At 42.7% G+C, this 15,587-nt stretch overlaps 29 non-coding genes across 29 annotated transcripts; 21 read left to right on the forward strand and 8 right to left on the reverse strand.

Annotated features, from left to right (window-relative positions):
* Window positions 1–24: 24 nt before the first annotated feature.
* Window positions 25–97, forward strand: TRNAA-AGC (transfer RNA alanine (anticodon AGC)). Its single transcript has one exon. It is a non-coding gene; the product is annotated as a tRNA-Ala (tRNA).
* A 96-nt stretch (window positions 98–193) lies between these two features.
* On the forward strand, window positions 194–279 carry TRNAY-GUA (transfer RNA tyrosine (anticodon GUA)). Its single transcript is given in 2 exon segments — window positions 194–230; window positions 244–279. It is a non-coding gene; the product is annotated as a tRNA-Tyr (tRNA).
* Window positions 280–423: 144 nt separating this feature from the next.
* Window positions 424–497, reverse strand: TRNAN-GUU (transfer RNA asparagine (anticodon GUU)). Its single transcript has one exon. It is a non-coding gene; the product is annotated as a tRNA-Asn (tRNA).
* Window positions 498–1,799: 1,302 nt separating this feature from the next.
* Window positions 1,800–1,872, forward strand: TRNAA-AGC (transfer RNA alanine (anticodon AGC)). Its single transcript has one exon. It is a non-coding gene; the product is annotated as a tRNA-Ala (tRNA).
* A 96-nt stretch (window positions 1,873–1,968) lies between these two features.
* Window positions 1,969–2,054, forward strand: TRNAY-GUA (transfer RNA tyrosine (anticodon GUA)). The gene is given in 2 exon segments: window positions 1,969–2,005; window positions 2,019–2,054. It is a non-coding gene; the product is annotated as a tRNA-Tyr (tRNA).
* A 144-nt stretch (window positions 2,055–2,198) lies between these two features.
* On the reverse strand, window positions 2,199–2,272 carry TRNAN-GUU (transfer RNA asparagine (anticodon GUU)). The gene has a single exon. It is a non-coding gene; the product is annotated as a tRNA-Asn (tRNA).
* A 1,302-nt stretch (window positions 2,273–3,574) lies between these two features.
* Window positions 3,575–3,647, forward strand: TRNAA-AGC (transfer RNA alanine (anticodon AGC)). The gene has a single exon. It is a non-coding gene; the product is annotated as a tRNA-Ala (tRNA).
* A 96-nt stretch (window positions 3,648–3,743) lies between these two features.
* Window positions 3,744–3,829, forward strand: TRNAY-GUA (transfer RNA tyrosine (anticodon GUA)). The gene is given in 2 exon segments: window positions 3,744–3,780; window positions 3,794–3,829. It is a non-coding gene; the product is annotated as a tRNA-Tyr (tRNA).
* A 144-nt stretch (window positions 3,830–3,973) lies between these two features.
* Window positions 3,974–4,047, reverse strand: TRNAN-GUU (transfer RNA asparagine (anticodon GUU)). Its single transcript has one exon. It is a non-coding gene; the product is annotated as a tRNA-Asn (tRNA).
* Window positions 4,048–6,129: 2,082 nt separating this feature from the next.
* TRNAA-AGC (transfer RNA alanine (anticodon AGC)) lies at window positions 6,130–6,202 on the forward strand. Its single transcript has one exon. It is a non-coding gene; the product is annotated as a tRNA-Ala (tRNA).
* A 96-nt stretch (window positions 6,203–6,298) lies between these two features.
* On the forward strand, window positions 6,299–6,384 carry TRNAY-GUA (transfer RNA tyrosine (anticodon GUA)). The gene is given in 2 exon segments: window positions 6,299–6,335; window positions 6,349–6,384. It is a non-coding gene; the product is annotated as a tRNA-Tyr (tRNA).
* Window positions 6,385–7,904: 1,520 nt separating this feature from the next.
* TRNAA-AGC (transfer RNA alanine (anticodon AGC)) lies at window positions 7,905–7,977 on the forward strand. The gene has a single exon. It is a non-coding gene; the product is annotated as a tRNA-Ala (tRNA).
* A 96-nt stretch (window positions 7,978–8,073) lies between these two features.
* TRNAY-GUA (transfer RNA tyrosine (anticodon GUA)) lies at window positions 8,074–8,159 on the forward strand. Its single transcript is given in 2 exon segments — window positions 8,074–8,110; window positions 8,124–8,159. It is a non-coding gene; the product is annotated as a tRNA-Tyr (tRNA).
* Window positions 8,160–8,303: 144 nt separating this feature from the next.
* On the reverse strand, window positions 8,304–8,377 carry TRNAN-GUU (transfer RNA asparagine (anticodon GUU)). The gene has a single exon. It is a non-coding gene; the product is annotated as a tRNA-Asn (tRNA).
* A 1,302-nt stretch (window positions 8,378–9,679) lies between these two features.
* Window positions 9,680–9,752, forward strand: TRNAA-AGC (transfer RNA alanine (anticodon AGC)). The gene has a single exon. It is a non-coding gene; the product is annotated as a tRNA-Ala (tRNA).
* A 96-nt stretch (window positions 9,753–9,848) lies between these two features.
* Window positions 9,849–9,934, forward strand: TRNAY-GUA (transfer RNA tyrosine (anticodon GUA)). Its single transcript is given in 2 exon segments — window positions 9,849–9,885; window positions 9,899–9,934. It is a non-coding gene; the product is annotated as a tRNA-Tyr (tRNA).
* A 144-nt stretch (window positions 9,935–10,078) lies between these two features.
* On the reverse strand, window positions 10,079–10,152 carry TRNAN-GUU (transfer RNA asparagine (anticodon GUU)). The gene has a single exon. It is a non-coding gene; the product is annotated as a tRNA-Asn (tRNA).
* A 536-nt stretch (window positions 10,153–10,688) lies between these two features.
* Window positions 10,689–10,760, forward strand: TRNAG-UCC (transfer RNA glycine (anticodon UCC)). The gene has a single exon. It is a non-coding gene; the product is annotated as a tRNA-Gly (tRNA).
* Window positions 10,761–11,455: 695 nt separating this feature from the next.
* On the forward strand, window positions 11,456–11,528 carry TRNAA-AGC (transfer RNA alanine (anticodon AGC)). The gene has a single exon. It is a non-coding gene; the product is annotated as a tRNA-Ala (tRNA).
* Window positions 11,529–11,624: 96 nt separating this feature from the next.
* On the forward strand, window positions 11,625–11,710 carry TRNAY-GUA (transfer RNA tyrosine (anticodon GUA)). Its single transcript is given in 2 exon segments — window positions 11,625–11,661; window positions 11,675–11,710. It is a non-coding gene; the product is annotated as a tRNA-Tyr (tRNA).
* A 144-nt stretch (window positions 11,711–11,854) lies between these two features.
* On the reverse strand, window positions 11,855–11,928 carry TRNAN-GUU (transfer RNA asparagine (anticodon GUU)). Its single transcript has one exon. It is a non-coding gene; the product is annotated as a tRNA-Asn (tRNA).
* A 536-nt stretch (window positions 11,929–12,464) lies between these two features.
* Window positions 12,465–12,536, forward strand: TRNAG-UCC (transfer RNA glycine (anticodon UCC)). Its single transcript has one exon. It is a non-coding gene; the product is annotated as a tRNA-Gly (tRNA).
* Window positions 12,537–13,220: 684 nt separating this feature from the next.
* Window positions 13,221–13,293, forward strand: TRNAA-AGC (transfer RNA alanine (anticodon AGC)). Its single transcript has one exon. It is a non-coding gene; the product is annotated as a tRNA-Ala (tRNA).
* A 96-nt stretch (window positions 13,294–13,389) lies between these two features.
* Window positions 13,390–13,475, forward strand: TRNAY-GUA (transfer RNA tyrosine (anticodon GUA)). The gene is given in 2 exon segments: window positions 13,390–13,426; window positions 13,440–13,475. It is a non-coding gene; the product is annotated as a tRNA-Tyr (tRNA).
* Window positions 13,476–13,632: 157 nt separating this feature from the next.
* Window positions 13,633–13,706, reverse strand: TRNAN-GUU (transfer RNA asparagine (anticodon GUU)). Its single transcript has one exon. It is a non-coding gene; the product is annotated as a tRNA-Asn (tRNA).
* Window positions 13,707–14,242: 536 nt separating this feature from the next.
* TRNAG-UCC (transfer RNA glycine (anticodon UCC)) lies at window positions 14,243–14,314 on the forward strand. Its single transcript has one exon. It is a non-coding gene; the product is annotated as a tRNA-Gly (tRNA).
* Window positions 14,315–15,008: 694 nt separating this feature from the next.
* TRNAA-AGC (transfer RNA alanine (anticodon AGC)) lies at window positions 15,009–15,081 on the forward strand. Its single transcript has one exon. It is a non-coding gene; the product is annotated as a tRNA-Ala (tRNA).
* Window positions 15,082–15,177: 96 nt separating this feature from the next.
* TRNAY-GUA (transfer RNA tyrosine (anticodon GUA)) lies at window positions 15,178–15,263 on the forward strand. The gene is given in 2 exon segments: window positions 15,178–15,214; window positions 15,228–15,263. It is a non-coding gene; the product is annotated as a tRNA-Tyr (tRNA).
* Window positions 15,264–15,407: 144 nt separating this feature from the next.
* Window positions 15,408–15,481, reverse strand: TRNAN-GUU (transfer RNA asparagine (anticodon GUU)). The gene has a single exon. It is a non-coding gene; the product is annotated as a tRNA-Asn (tRNA).
* Between the last annotated feature and the right edge of the window lie 106 nt (window positions 15,482–15,587).

Genomic DNA, 15,587 nt, shown 5'->3' on the forward strand with positions numbered 1-15,587 from the left:
ACTGACGATATGTTTGCCAGGTTTGGGGGATTAGCTCAAGTGGTAGAGCGCTCGCTTAGCATGCGAGAGGTAGCGGGATCGATGCCCGCATTCTCCAATACTACCGCTGAATTCCTTTTTCGCTGGGTTGAATGAATCATTTTTACCACCTGCTCGTGGCACCCATGGCCAAACCTAGTGGGCTTTCAACAATCCTTCGATAGCTCAGCTGGTAGAGCGGAGGACTGTAGCTCTAAATTAGCAATCCTTAGGTCGCTGGTTCAATTCCGGCTCGAAGGAAGTTTTGTTTATCCTATCTCATCCAGAAGGTTTTTCTCCAGTTTGTCTCGTGAATTCAAAACATCGTCAGCAAAATGGCTTTTACTTGAGGGAGATGCTTAGCACAAATGCAAAAACTTCTTCAACTGAAGCAAAAGGGTGCAACGTCCCTGGGTGGACTCGAACCACCAACCTTTCGGTTAACAGCCGAACGCGCTAACCGATTGCGCCACAGAGACATGATTTTCAACAAAAACAAACATTTGCAAAGCACCAAGAATAATTTAGTTGCCAACAGATAAGAAATGGCTGATAAATTACATGACATAGACCAGAAGGCAGGCAGTAATTAGACTTCAACTCTGAGCATCCTCCACCATAAGCAGAGTGGCGCAGCGGAAGTGTGCTGGGCCCATAACCCAGAGGTCGATGGATCGAAACCATCCTCTGCTAAACGGTTGTGTTTTATACTCTTCATCATTACATTTCCTCTAAATGCCCCTGTCTACAGCAAACCCTTTTGGCTCAAAAAAACACTGGTTAAAACCCTGAATCCCAGTTCAACTCGTGCCGCTAAAGGACCAGAAGGCCTTTACGACGTCTCAAAATTTTCTATAAACAAACCATAAAAGGTCAATGGTTCTCCTTGGGATTGTGCTACATCACAACTTTTTTCACTCTCCCCCAGTTTGATTCTCCATGTACTTAGAAAGGATTTGCTAGAACGTTTACTGTTATTGCAGAAAATGTAAAAAAAAAATGCGCGCTTACGTAAGCGTTGGTGGTATAGTGGTGAGCATAGCTGCCTTCCAAGCAATTGACCCGGGTTCGATTCCCGGCCAACGCATGGCTTGCTTTTTCACCATTGGTGTTGCGTTTATTCTCTTTTAATGTTTTGTGTTCAAGCTCATGCTCTACTCTCTTCTTACAGTTTAGCAACCACAAAAAGGAGAAAAAAACGAAGAGAAGCGTTCTTAGCTTTTTCAACACTTCATCTAAACCATTTGCTGCTCATCAGTTATTGTTTGAAACTTAGTAGGGTTAGTCCGCAATACAAAAGCAATGCCAAGGTAAACATTGGTATTGTGCTGGTTGGTGTAGCTTCTGTCAAAAGCAAACGCGTTTTGGCTCAAAAATTACTGGTCAAAACCCTGAATCCTGGATCAACTTGTGCCAAAGGACCAGAAGGCCTTCACGACCTCTCAGCAGTTTCTATAAACAAACAAAGCCATAAAAGGTCAATGGTTCTCTTTTGGGATTGTGCTACATCGCAACTTTTTTCTTCAAACTATGCAAGTTTTTTTCACTGTCCCCAATTTGATTCTCCATGTACATAGAAAGGGGTTGCTAGAAAGTTGCCCAACTGTATTTGTAGGGCACCAATCACGTTGTAGACTCCTTAAATGTTCTTCCAGTATGCAAAAATGGAATCCACACTTAAAAAAAAAAAAAAAAAAAAAAAGCTTGCACTGGCATGTGTGATTGTATATGAAAATTGTGACCTGGTGTGACGTGAAACTGACGATATGTTTGCCAGGTTTGGGGGATTAGCTCAAGTGGTAGAGCGCTCGCTTAGCATGCGAGAGGTAGCGGGATCGATGCCCGCATTCTCCAATACTACCGCTGAATTCCTTTTTCGCTGGGTTGAATGAATCATTTTTACCACCTGCTCGTGGCACCCATGGCCAAACCTAGTGGGCTTTCAACAATCCTTCGATAGCTCAGCTGGTAGAGCGGAGGACTGTAGCTCTAAATTAGCAATCCTTAGGTCGCTGGTTCAATTCCGGCTCGAAGGAAGTTTTGTTTATCCTATCTCATCCAGAAGGTTTTTCTCCAGTTTGTCTCGTGAATTCAAAACATCGTCAGCAAAATGGCTTTTACTTGAGGGAGATGCTTAGCACAAATGCAAAAACTTCTTCAACTGAAGCAAAAGGGTGCAACGTCCCTGGGTGGACTCGAACCACCAACCTTTCGGTTAACAGCCGAACGCGCTAACCGATTGCGCCACAGAGACATGATTTTCAACAAAAACAAACATTTGCAAAGCACCAAGAATAATTTAGTTGCCAACAGATAAGAAATGGCTGATAAATTACATGACATAGACCAGAAGGCAGGCAGTAATTAGACTTCAACTCTGAGCATCCTCCACCATAAGCAGAGTGGCGCAGCGGAAGTGTGCTGGGCCCATAACCCAGAGGTCGATGGATCGAAACCATCCTCTGCTAAACGGTTGTGTTTTATACTCTTCATCATTACATTTCCTCTAAATGCCCCTGTCTACAGCAAACCCTTTTGGCTCAAAAAAACACTGGTTAAAACCCTGAATCCCAGTTCAACTCGTGCCGCTAAAGGACCAGAAGGCCTTTACGACGTCTCAAAATTTTCTATAAACAAACCATAAAAGGTCAATGGTTCTCCTTGGGATTGTGCTACATCACAACTTTTTTCACTCTCCCCCAGTTTGATTCTCCATGTACTTAGAAAGGATTTGCTAGAACGTTTACTGTTATTGCAGAAAATGTAAAAAAAAAATGCGCGCTTACGTAAGCGTTGGTGGTATAGTGGTGAGCATAGCTGCCTTCCAAGCAATTGACCCGGGTTCGATTCCCGGCCAACGCATGGCTTGCTTTTTCACCATTGGTGTTGCGTTTATTCTCTTTTAATGTTTTGTGTTCAAGCTCATGCTCTACTCTCTTCTTACAGTTTAGCAACCACAAAAAGGAGAAAAAAACGAAGAGAAGCGTTCTTAGCTTTTTCAACACTTCATCTAAACCATTTGCTGCTCATCAGTTATTGTTTGAAACTTAGTAGGGTTAGTCCGCAATACAAAAGCAATGCCAAGGTAAACATTGGTATTGTGCTGGTTGGTGTAGCTTCTGTCAAAAGCAAACGCGTTTTGGCTCAAAAATTACTGGTCAAAACCCTGAATCCTGGATCAACTTGTGCCAAAGGACCAGAAGGCCTTCACGACCTCTCAGCAGTTTCTATAAACAAACAAAGCCATAAAAGGTCAATGGTTCTCTTTTGGGATTGTGCTACATCGCAACTTTTTTCTTCAAACTATGCAAGTTTTTTTCACTGTCCCCAATTTGATTCTCCATGTACATAGAAAGGGGTTGCTAGAAAGTTGCCCAACTGTATTTGTAGGGCACCAATCACGTTGTAGACTCCTTAAATGTTCTTCCAGTATGCAAAAATGGAATCCACACTTAAAAAAAAAAAAAAAAAAAAAAAGCTTGCACTGGCATGTGTGATTGTATATGAAAATTGTGACCTGGTGTGACGTGAAACTGACGATATGTTTGCCAGGTTTGGGGGATTAGCTCAAGTGGTAGAGCGCTCGCTTAGCATGCGAGAGGTAGCGGGATCGATGCCCGCATTCTCCAATACTACCGCTGAATTCCTTTTTCGCTGGGTTGAATGAATCATTTTTACCACCTGCTCGTGGCACCCATGGCCAAACCTAGTGGGCTTTCAACAATCCTTCGATAGCTCAGCTGGTAGAGCGGAGGACTGTAGCTCTAAATTAGCAATCCTTAGGTCGCTGGTTCAATTCCGGCTCGAAGGAAGTTTTGTTTATCCTATCTCATCCAGAAGGTTTTTCTCCAGTTTGTCTCGTGAATTCAAAACATCGTCAGCAAAATGGCTTTTACTTGAGGGAGATGCTTAGCACAAATGCAAAAACTTCTTCAACTGAAGCAAAAGGGTGCAACGTCCCTGGGTGGACTCGAACCACCAACCTTTCGGTTAACAGCCGAACGCGCTAACCGATTGCGCCACAGAGACATGATTTTCAACAAAAACAAACATTTGCAAAGCACCAAGAATAATTTAGTTGCCAACAGATAAGAAATGGCTGATAAATTACATGACATAGACCAGAAGGCAGGCAGTAATTAGACTTCAACTCTGAGCATCCTCCACCATAAGCAGAGTGGCGCAGCGGAAGTGTGCTGGGCCCATAACCCAGAGGTCGATGGATCGAAACCATCCTCTGCTAAACGGTTGTGTTTTATACTCTTCATCATTACATTTCCTCTAAATGCCCCTGTCTACAGCAAACCCTTTTGGCTCAAAAAAACACTGGTTAAAACCCTGAATCCCAGTTCAACTCGTGCCGCTAAAGGACCAGAAGGCCTTTACGACGTCTCAAAATTTTCTATAAACAAACCATAAAAGGTCAATGGTTCTCCTTGGGATTGTGCTACATCACAACTTTTTTCACTCTCCCCCAGTTTGATTCTCCATGTACTTAGAAAGGATTTGCTAGAACGTTTACTGTTATTGCAGAAAATGTAAAAAAAAAATGCGCGCTTACGTAAGCGTTGGTGGTATAGTGGTGAGCATAGCTGCCTTCCAAGCAATTGACCCGGGTTCGATTCCCGGCCAACGCATGGCTTGCTTTTTCACCATTGGTGTTGCGTTTATTCTCTTTTAATGTTTTGTGTTCAAGCTCATGCTCTACTCTCTTCTTACAGTTTAGCAACCACAAAAAGGAGAAAAAAACGAAGAGAAGCGTTCTTAGCTTTTTCAACACTTCATCTAAACCATTTGCTGCTCATCAGTTATTGTTTGAAACTTAGTAGGGTTAGTCCGCAATACAAAAGCAATGCCAAGGTAAACATTGGTATTGTGCTGGTTGGTGTAGCTTCTGTCAAAAGCAAACGCGTTTTGGCTCAAAAATTACTGGTCAAAACCCTGAATCCTGGATCAACTTGTGCCAAAGGACCAGAAGGCCTTCACGACCTCTCAGCAGTTTCTATAAACAAACAAAGCCATAAAAGGTCAATGGTTCTCTTTTGGGATTGTGCTACATCGCAACTTTTTTCTTCAAACTATGCAAGTTTTTTTCACTGTCCCCAATTTGATTCTCCATGTACATAGAAAGGGGTTGCTAGAAAGTTGCCCAACTGTATTTGTAGGGCACCAATCACGTTGTAGACTCCTTAAATGTTCTTCCAGTATGCAAAAATGGAATCCACACTTAAAAAAAAAAAAAAAAAAAAAAAGCTTGCACTGGCATGTGTGATTGTATATGAAAATTGTGACCTGGTGTGACGTGAAACTGACGATATGTTTGCCAGGTTTGGGGGATTAGCTCAAGTGGTAGAGCGCTCGCTTAGCATGCGAGAGGTAGCGGGATCGATGCCCGGGTTCGATTCCCGGCCAACGCATGGCTTGCTTTTTCACCATTGGTGTTGCGTTTATTCTCTTTTAATGTTTTGTGTTCAAGCTCATGCTCTACTCTCTTCTTACAGTTTAGCAACCACAAAAAGGAGAAAAAAACGAAGAGAAGCGTTCTTAGCTTTTTCAACACTTCATCTAAACCATTTGCTGCTCATCAGTTATTGTTTGAAACTTAGTAGGGTTAGTCCGCAATACAAAAGCAATGCCAAGGTAAACATTGGTATTGTGCTGGTTGGTGTAGCTTCTGTCAAAAGCAAACGTGTTTTGGCTCAAAAATTACTGGTCAAAACCCTGAATCCTGGATCAACTTGTGCCAAAGGACCAGAAGGCCTTCACGACCTCTCAGCAGTTTCTATAAACAAACAAAGCCATAAAAGGTCAATGGTTCTCTTTTGGGATTGTGCTACATCGCAACTTTTTTCTTCAAACTATGCAAGTTTTTTTCACTGTCCCCAATTTGATTCTCCATGTACATAGAAAGGGGTTGCTAGAAAGTTGCCCAACTGTATTTGTAGGGCACCAATCACGTTGTAGACTCCTTAAATGTTCTTCCAGTATGCAAAAATGGAATCCACACTTAAAAAAAAAAAAAAAAAAAAAAAGCTTGCACTGGCATGTGTGATTGTATATGAAAATTGTGACCTGGTGTGACGTGAAACTGACGATATGTTTGCCAGGTTTGGGGGATTAGCTCAAGTGGTAGAGCGCTCGCTTAGCATGCGAGAGGTAGCGGGATCGATGCCCGCATTCTCCAATACTACCGCTGAATTCCTTTTTCGCTGGGTTGAATGAATCATTTTTACCACCTGCTCGTGGCACCCATGGCCAAACCTAGTGGGCTTTCAACAATCCTTCGATAGCTCAGCTGGTAGAGCGGAGGACTGTAGCTCTAAATTAGCAATCCTTAGGTCGCTGGTTCAATTCCGGCTCGAAGGAAGTTTTGTTTATCCTATCTCATCCAGAAGGTTTTTCTCCAGTTTGTCTCGTGAATTCAAAACATCGTCAGCAAAATGGCTTTTACTTGAGGGAGATGCTTAGCACAAATGCAAAAACTTCTTCAACTGAAGCAAAAGGGTGCAACGTCCCTGGGTGGACTTGAACCACCAACCTTTCGGTTAACAGCCGAACGCGCTAACCGATTGCGCCACAGAGACATGATTTTCAACAAAAACAAACATTTGCAAAGCACCAAGAATAATTTAGTTGCCAACAGATAAGAAATGGCTGATAAATTACATGACATAGACCAGAAGGCAGGCAGTAATTAGACTTCAACTCTGAGCATCCTCCACCATAAGCAGAGTGGCGCAGCGGAAGTGTGCTGGGCCCATAACCCAGAGGTCGATGGATCGAAACCATCCTCTGCTAAACGGTTGTGTTTTATACTCTTCATCATTACATTTCCTCTAAATGCCCCTGTCTACAGCAAACCCTTTTGGCTCAAAAAAACACTGGTTAAAACCCTGAATCCCAGTTCAACTCGTGCCGCTAAAGGACCAGAAGGCCTTTACGACGTCTCAAAATTTTCTATAAACAAACCATAAAAGGTCAATGGTTCTCCTTGGGATTGTGCTACATCACAACTTTTTTCACTCTCCCCCAGTTTGATTCTCCATGTACTTAGAAAGGATTTGCTAGAACGTTTACTGTTATTGCAGAAAATGTAAAAAAAAAATGCGCGCTTACGTAAGCGTTGGTGGTGTAGTGGTGAGCATAGCTGCCTTCCAAGCAATTGACCCGGGTTCGATTCCCGGCCAACGCATGGCTTGCTTTTTCACCATTGGTGTTGCGTTTATTCTCTTTTAATGTTTTGTGTTCAAGCTCATGCTCTACTCTCTTCTTACAGTTTAGCAACCACAAAAAGGAGAAAAAAACGAAGAGAAGCGTTCTTAGCTTTTTCAACACTTCATCTAAACCATTTGCTGCTCATCAGTTATTGTTTGAAACTTAGTAGGGTTAGTCCGCAATACAAAAGCAATGCCAAGGTAAACATTGGTATTGTGCTGGTTGGTGTAGCTTCTGTCAAAAGCAAACGCGTTTTGGCTCAAAAATTACTGGTCAAAACCCTGAATCCTGGATCAACTTGTGCCAAAGGACCAGAAGGCCTTCACGACCTCTCAGCAGTTTCTATAAACAAACAAAGCCATAAAAGGTCAATGGTTCTCTTTTGGGATTGTGCTACATCGCAACTTTTTTCTTCAAACTATGCAAGTTTTTTTCACTGTCCCCAATTTGATTCTCCATGTACATAGAAAGGGGTTGCTAGAAAGTTGCCCAACTGTATTTGTAGGGCACCAATCACGTTGTAGACTCCTTAAATGTTCTTCCAGTATGCAAAAATGGAATCCACACTTAAAAAAAAAAAAAAAAAAAAAAAGCTTGCACTGGCATGTGTGATTGTATATGAAAATTGTGACCTGGTGTGACGTGAAACTGACGATATGTTTGCCAGGTTTGGGGGATTAGCTCAAGTGGTAGAGCGCTCGCTTAGCATGCGAGAGGTAGCGGGATCGATGCCCGCATTCTCCAATACTACCGCTGAATTCCTTTTTCGCTGGGTTGAATGAATCATTTTTACCACCTGCTCGTGGCACCCATGGCCAAACCTAGTGGGCTTTCAACAATCCTTCGATAGCTCAGCTGGTAGAGCGGAGGACTGTAGCTCTAAATTAGCAATCCTTAGGTCGCTGGTTCAATTCCGGCTCGAAGGAAGTTTTGTTTATCCTATCTCATCCAGAAGGTTTTTCTCCAGTTTGTCTCGTGAATTCAAAACATCGTCAGCAAAATGGCTTTTACTTGAGGGAGATGCTTAGCACAAATGCAAAAACTTCTTCAACTGAAGCAAAAGGGTGCAACGTCCCTGGGTGGACTCGAACCACCAACCTTTCGGTTAACAGCCGAACGCGCTAACCGATTGCGCCACAGAGACATGATTTTCAACAAAAACAAACATTTGCAAAGCACCAAGAATAATTTAGTTGCCAACAGATAAGAAATGGCTGATAAATTACATGACATAGACCAGAAGGCAGGCAGTAATTAGACTTCAACTCTGAGCATCCTCCACCATAAGCAGAGTGGCGCAGCGGAAGTGTGCTGGGCCCATAACCCAGAGGTCGATGGATCGAAACCATCCTCTGCTAAACGGTTGTGTTTTATACTCTTCATCATTACATTTCCTCTAAATGCCCCTGTCTACAGCAAACCCTTTTGGCTCAAAAAAACACTGGTTAAAACCCTGAATCCCAGTTCAACTCGTGCCGCTAAAGGACCAGAAGGCCTTTACGACGTCTCAAAATTTTCTATAAACAAACCATAAAAGGTCAATGGTTCTCCTTGGGATTGTGCTACATCACAACTTTTTTCACTCTCCCCCAGTTTGATTCTCCATGTACTTAGAAAGGATTTGCTAGAACGTTTACTGTTATTGCAGAAAATGTAAAAAAAAAATGCGCGCTTACGTAAGCGTTGGTGGTATAGTGGTGAGCATAGCTGCCTTCCAAGCAATTGACCCGGGTTCGATTCCCGGCCAACGCATGGCTTGCTTTTTCACCATTGGTGTTGCGTTTATTCTCTTTTAATGTTTTGTGTTCAAGCTCATGCTCTACTCTCTTCTTACAGTTTAGCAACCACAAAAAGGAGAAAAAAACGAAGAGAAGCGTTCTTAGCTTTTTCAACACTTCATCTAAACCATTTGCTGCTCATCAGTTATTGTTTGAAACTTAGTAGGGTTAGTCCGCAATACAAAAGCAATGCCAAGGTAAACATTGGTATTGTGCTGGTTGGTGTAGCTTCTGTCAAAAGCAAACGCGTTTTGGCTCAAAAATTACTGGTCAAAACCCTGAATCCTGGATCAACTTGTGCCAAAGGACCAGAAGGCCTTCACGACCTCTCAGCAGTTTCTATAAACAAACAAAGCCATAAAAGGTCAATGGTTCTCTTTTGGGATTGTGCTACATCGCAACTTTTTTCTTCAAACTATGCAAGTTTTTTTCACTGTCCCCAATTTGATTCTCCATGTACATAGAAAGGGGTTGCTAGAAAGTTGCCCAACTGTATTTGTAGGGCACCAATCACGTTGTAGACTCCTTAAATGTTCTTCCAGTATGCAAAAATGGAATCCACACTTAAAAAAAAAAAAAAAAAAAAAAAGCTTGCACTGGCATGTGTGATTGTATATGAAAATTGTGACCTGGTGTGACGTGAAACTGACGATATGTTTGCCAGGTTTGGGGGATTAGCTCAAGTGGTAGAGCGCTCGCTTAGCATGCGAGAGGTAGCGGGATCGATGCCCGCATTCTCCAATACTACCGCTGAATTCCTTTTTCGCTGGGTTGAATGAATCATTTTTACCACCTGCTCGTGGCACCCATGGCCAAACCTAGTGGGCTTTCAACAATCCTTCGATAGCTCAGCTGGTAGAGCGGAGGACTGTAGCTCTAAATTAGCAATCCTTAGGTCGCTGGTTCAATTCCGGCTCGAAGGAAGTTTTGTTTATCCTATCTCATCCAGAAGGTTTTTCTCCAGTTTGTCTCGTGAATTCAAAACATCGTCAGCAAAATGGCTTTTACTTGAGGGAGATGCTTAGCACAAATGCAAAAACTTCTTCAACTGAAGCAAAAGGGTGCAACGTCCCTGGGTGGACTCGAACCACCAACCTTTCGGTTAACAGCCGAACGCGCTAACCGATTGCGCCACAGAGACATGATTTTCAACAAAAACAAACATTTGCAAAGCACCAAGAATAATTTAGTTGCCAACAGATAAGAAATGGCTGATAAATTACATGACATAGACCAGAAGGCAGGCAGTAATTAGACTTCAACTCTGAGCATCCTCCACCATAAGCAGAGTGGCGCAGCGGAAGCGTGCTGGGCCCATAACCCAGAGGTCGATGGATCGAAACCATCCTCTGCTAAACGGTTGTGTTTTATACTCTTCATCATTACATTTCCTCTAAATGCCCCTGTCTACAGCAAACCCTTTTGGCTCAAAAAAACACTGGTTAAAACCCTGAATCCCAGTTCAACTCGTGCCGCTAAAGGACCAGAAGGCCTTTACGATGTCTCAAAATTTTCTATAAACAAACCATAAAAGGTCAATGGTTCTCCTTGGGATTGTGCTACATCACAACTTTTTTCACTCTCCCCCAGTTTGATTCTCCATGTACTTAGAAAGGATTTGCTAGAACGTTTACTGTTATTGCAGAAAATGTAAAAAAAAAATGCGCGCTTACGTAAGCGTTGGTGGTATAGTGGTGAGCATAGCTGCCTTCCAAGCAGTTGACCCGGGTTCGATTCCCGGCCAACGCATGGCTTGCTTTTTCACCATTGGTGTTGCGTTTATTCTCTTTTAATGTTTTGTGTTCAAGCTCATGCTCTACTCTCTTCTTACAGTTTAGCAACCACAAAAAGGAGAAAAAAACGAAGAGAAGCGTTCTTAGCTTTTTCAACACTTCATCTAAACCATTTGCTGCTCATCAGTTATTGTTTGAAACTTAGTAGGGTTAGTCCGCAATACAAAAGCAATGCCAAGGTAAACATTGGTATTGTGCTGGTTGATGTAGCTTCTGTCAAAAGCAAACGCGTTTTGGCTCAAAAATTACTGGTCAAAACCCTGAATCCTGGATCAACTTGTGCCAAAGGACCAGAAGGCCTTCACGACCTCTCAGCAGTTTCTATAAACAAACAAAGCCATAAAAGGTCAATGGTTCTCTTTTGGGATTGTGCTACATCGCAACTTTTTTCTTCAAACTATGCAAGTTTTTTTCACTGTCCCCAATTTGATTCTCCATGTACATAGAAAGGGGTTGCTAGAAAGTTGCCCAACTGTATTTGTAGGGCACCAATCACGTTGTAGACTCCTTAAATGTTCTTCCAGTATGCAAAAATGGAATCCACACTTTAAAAAAAAAAAAAAAAAAAAAAAGCTTGCACTGGCATGTGTGATTGTATATGAAAATTGTGACCTGGTGTGACGTGAAACTGACGATATGTTTGCCAGGTTTGGGGGATTAGCTCAAGTGGTAGAGCGCTCGCTTAGCATGCGAGAGGTAGCGGGATCGATGCCCGCATTCTCCAATACTACCGCTGAATTCCTTTTTCGCTGGGTTGAATGAATCATTTTTACCACCTGCTCGTGGCACCCATGGCCAAACCTAGTGGGCTTTCAACAATCCTTCGATAGCTCAGCTGGTAGAGCGGAGGACTGTAGCTCTAAATTAGCAATCCTTAGGTCGCTGGTTCAATTCCGGCTCGAAGGAAGTTTTGTTTATCCTATCTCATCCAGAAGGTTTTTCTCCAGTTTGTCTCGTGAATTCAAAACATCGTCAGCAAAATGGCTTTTACTTGAGGGAGATGCTTAGCACAAATGCAAAAACTTCTTCAACTGAAGCAAAAGGGTGCAACGTCCCTGGGTGGACTCGAACCACCAACCTTTCGGTTAACAGCCGAACGCGCTAACCGATTGCGCCACAGAGACATGATTTTCAACAAAAACAAACATTTGCAAAGCACCAAGAATAATTTAGTTGCCAACAGATAAGAAATGGCTGATAAATTACATGACATAGACCAGAAGGCAGGCAGTAATTAGACTTCAACTCTGAGCATCCTCCACCATAAGCAGAGTGGCGCAGCGGAAGCGTGCTGGGCCCATAACCCAGAGGTCGATGGATCGAAACCATACTCTGCTAAACGGTTGTGTTTTATACTCTTCATCATTACATTTCCTCTAAATGCCCCTGTCTACAGCAAACCCTTTTGGCTCAAAAAAACACTGGTTAAAACCCTGAATCCCAGTTCAACTCGTGCCGCTAAAGGACCAGAAGGCCTTTACGACGTCTCAAAATTTTCTATAAACAAACCATAAAAGGTCAATGGTTCTCCTTGGGATTGTGCTACATCACAACTTTTTTCACTCTCCCCCAGTTTGATTCTCCATGTACTTAGAAAGGATTTGCTAGAACGTTTACTGTTATTGCAGAAAATGTAAAAAAAAAATGCGCGCTTACGTAAGCGTTGGTGGTATAGTGGTGAGCATAGCTGCCTTCCAAGCAGTTGACCCGGGTTCGATTCCCGGCCAACGCATGGCTTGCTTTTTCACCATTGGTGTTGCGTTTATTCTCTTTTAATGTTTTGTGTTCAAGCTCATGCTCTACTCTCTTCTTACAGTTTAGCAACCACAAAAAGGAGGAAAAAACGAAGAGAAGCGTTCTTAGCTTTTTCAACACTTCATCTAAACCATTTCCTGCTCATCAGTTATTGTTTGAAACTTAGTAGGGTTAGTCCGCAATGCCAAGGTAAACATTGGTATTGTGCTGGTTGGTGTAGCTTCTGTAAAAAGCAAACGCGTTTTGGCTCAAAAATTACTGGTCAAAACCCTGAATCCTGGATCAACTTGTGCCAAAGGACCAGAAGGCCTTCACGACCTCTCAGCAGTTTCTATAAACAAACAAAGCCATAAAAGGTCAATGGTTCTCTTTTGGGATTGTGCTACATCGCAACTTTTTTCTTCAAACTATGCAAGTTTTTTTCACTGTCCCCAATTTGATTCTCCATGTACATAGAAAGGGGTTGCTAGAAAGTTGCCCAACTGTATTTGTAGGGCACCAATCACGTTGTAGACTCCTTAAATGTTCTTCCAGTATGCAAAAATGGAATCCACACTTAAAAAAAAAAAAAAAAAAAAAAAAGCTTGCACTGGCATGTGTGATTGTATATGAAAATTGTGACCTGGTGTGACGTGAAACTGACGATATGTTTGCCAGGTTTGGGGGATTAGCTCAAGTGGTAGAGCGCTCGCTTAGCATGCGAGAGGTAGCGGGATCGATGCCCGCATTCTCCAATACTACCGCTGAATTCCTTTTTCGCTGGGTTGAATGAATCATTTTTACCACCTGCTCGTGGCACCCATGGCCAAACCTAGTGGGCTTTCAACAATCCTTCGATAGCTCAGCTGGTAGAGCGGAGGACTGTAGCTCTAAATTAGCAATCCTTAGGTCGCTGGTTCAATTCCGGCTCGAAGGAAGTTTTGTTTATCCTATCTCATCCAGAAGGTTTTTCTCCAGTTTGTCTCGTGAATTCAAAACATCGTCAGCAAAATGGCTTTTACTTGAGGGAGATGCTTAGCACAAATGCAAAAACTTCTTCAACTGTAGCTTACTACTGAAGCAAAAGGGTGCAACGTCCCTGGGTGGACTCGAACCACCAACCTTTCGGTTAACAGCCGAACGCGCTAACCGATTGCGCCACAGAGACATGATTTTCAACAAAAACAAACATTTGCAAAGCACCAAGAATAATTTAGTTGCCAACAGATAAGAAATGGCTGATAAATTACATGACATAGACCAGAAGGCAGGCAGTAATTAGACTTCAACTCTGAGCATCCTCCACCATAAGCAGAGTGGCGCAGCGGAAGCGTGCTGGGCCCATAACCCAGAGGTCGATGGATCGAAACCATCCTCTGCTAAACGGTTGTGTTTTATACTCTTCATCATTACATTTCCTCTAAATGCCCCTGTCTACAGCAAACCCTTTTGGCTCAAAAAAACACTGGTTAAAACCCTGAATCCCAGTTCAACTCGTGCCGCTAAAGGACCAGAAGGCCTTTACGACGTCTCAAAATTTTCTATAAACAAACCATAAAAGGTCAATGGTTCTCCTTGGGATTGTGCTACATCACAACTTTTTTCACTCTCCCCCAGTTTGATTCTCCATGTACTTAGAAAGGATTTGCTAGAACGTTTACTGTTATTGCAGAAAATGTAAAAAAAAAAAGCGCGCTTACGTAAGCGTTGGTGGTATAGTGGTGAGCATAGCTGCCTTCCAAGCAGTTGACCCGGGTTCGATTCCCGGCCAACGCATGGCTTGCTTTTTCACCATTGGTGTTGCGTTTATTCTCTTTTAATGTTTTGTGTTCAAGCTCATGCTCTACTCTCTTCTTACAGTTTAGCAACCACAAAAAGGAGGAAAAAACGAAGAGAAGCGTTCTTAGCTTTTTCAACACTTCATCTAAACCATTTGCTGCTCATCAGTTATTGTTTGAAACTTAGTAGGGTTAGTCCGCAATACAAAAGCAATGCCAAGGTAAACATTGGTATTGTGCTGGTTGGTGTAGCTTCTGTCAAAAGCAAACGCGTTTTGGCTCAAAAATTACTGGTCAAAACCCTGAATCCTGGATCAACTTGTGCCAAAGGACCAGAAGGCCTTCACGACCTCTCAGCAGTTTCTATAAACAAACAAAGCCATAAAAGGTCAATGGTTCTCTTTTGGGATTGTGCTACATCGCAACTTTTTTCTTCAAACTATGCAAGTTTTTTTCACTGTCCCCAATTTGATTCTCCATGTACATAGAAAGGGGTTGCTAGAAAGTTGCCCAACTGTATTTGTAGGGCACCAATCACGTTGTAGACTCCTTAAATGTTCTTCCAGTATGCAAAAATGGAATCCACACTTAAAAAAAAAAAAAAAAAAAAAAAGCTTGCACTGGCATGTGTGATTGTATATGAAAATTGTGACCTGGTGTGACGTGAAACTGACGATATGTTTGCCAGGTTTGGGGGATTAGCTCAAGTGGTAGAGCGCTCGCTTAGCATGCGAGAGGTAGCGGGATCGATGCCCGCATTCTCCAATACTACCGCTGAATTCCTTTTTCGCTGGGTTGAATGAATCATTTTTACCACCTGCTCGTGGCACCCATGGCCAAACCTAGTGGGCTTTCAACAATCCTTCGATAGCTCAGCTGGTAGAGCGGAGGACTGTAGCTCTAAATTAGCAATCCTTAGGTCGCTGGTTCAATTCCGGCTCGAAGGAAGTTTTGTTTATCCTATCTCATCCAGAAGGTTTTTCTCCAGTTTGTCTCGTGAATTCAAAACATCGTCAGCAAAATGGCTTTTACTTGAGGGAGATGCTTAGCACAAATGCAAAAACTTCTTCAACTGAAGCAAAAGGGTGCAACGTCCCTGGGTGGACTCGAACCACCAACCTTTCGGTTAACAGCCGAACGCGCTAACCGATTGCGCCACAGAGACATGATTTTCAACAAAAACAAACATTTGCAAAGCACCAAGAATAATTTAGTTGCCAACAGATAAGAAATGGCTGATAAATTACATGACATAGACCAGAAGGCAGGCA

This window comes from Ranitomeya imitator, chromosome 5, assembly GCF_032444005.1.
Source record: "Ranitomeya imitator isolate aRanImi1 chromosome 5, aRanImi1.pri, whole genome shotgun sequence".
Lineage (NCBI taxonomy): Eukaryota > Metazoa > Chordata > Amphibia > Anura > Dendrobatidae > Ranitomeya > Ranitomeya imitator.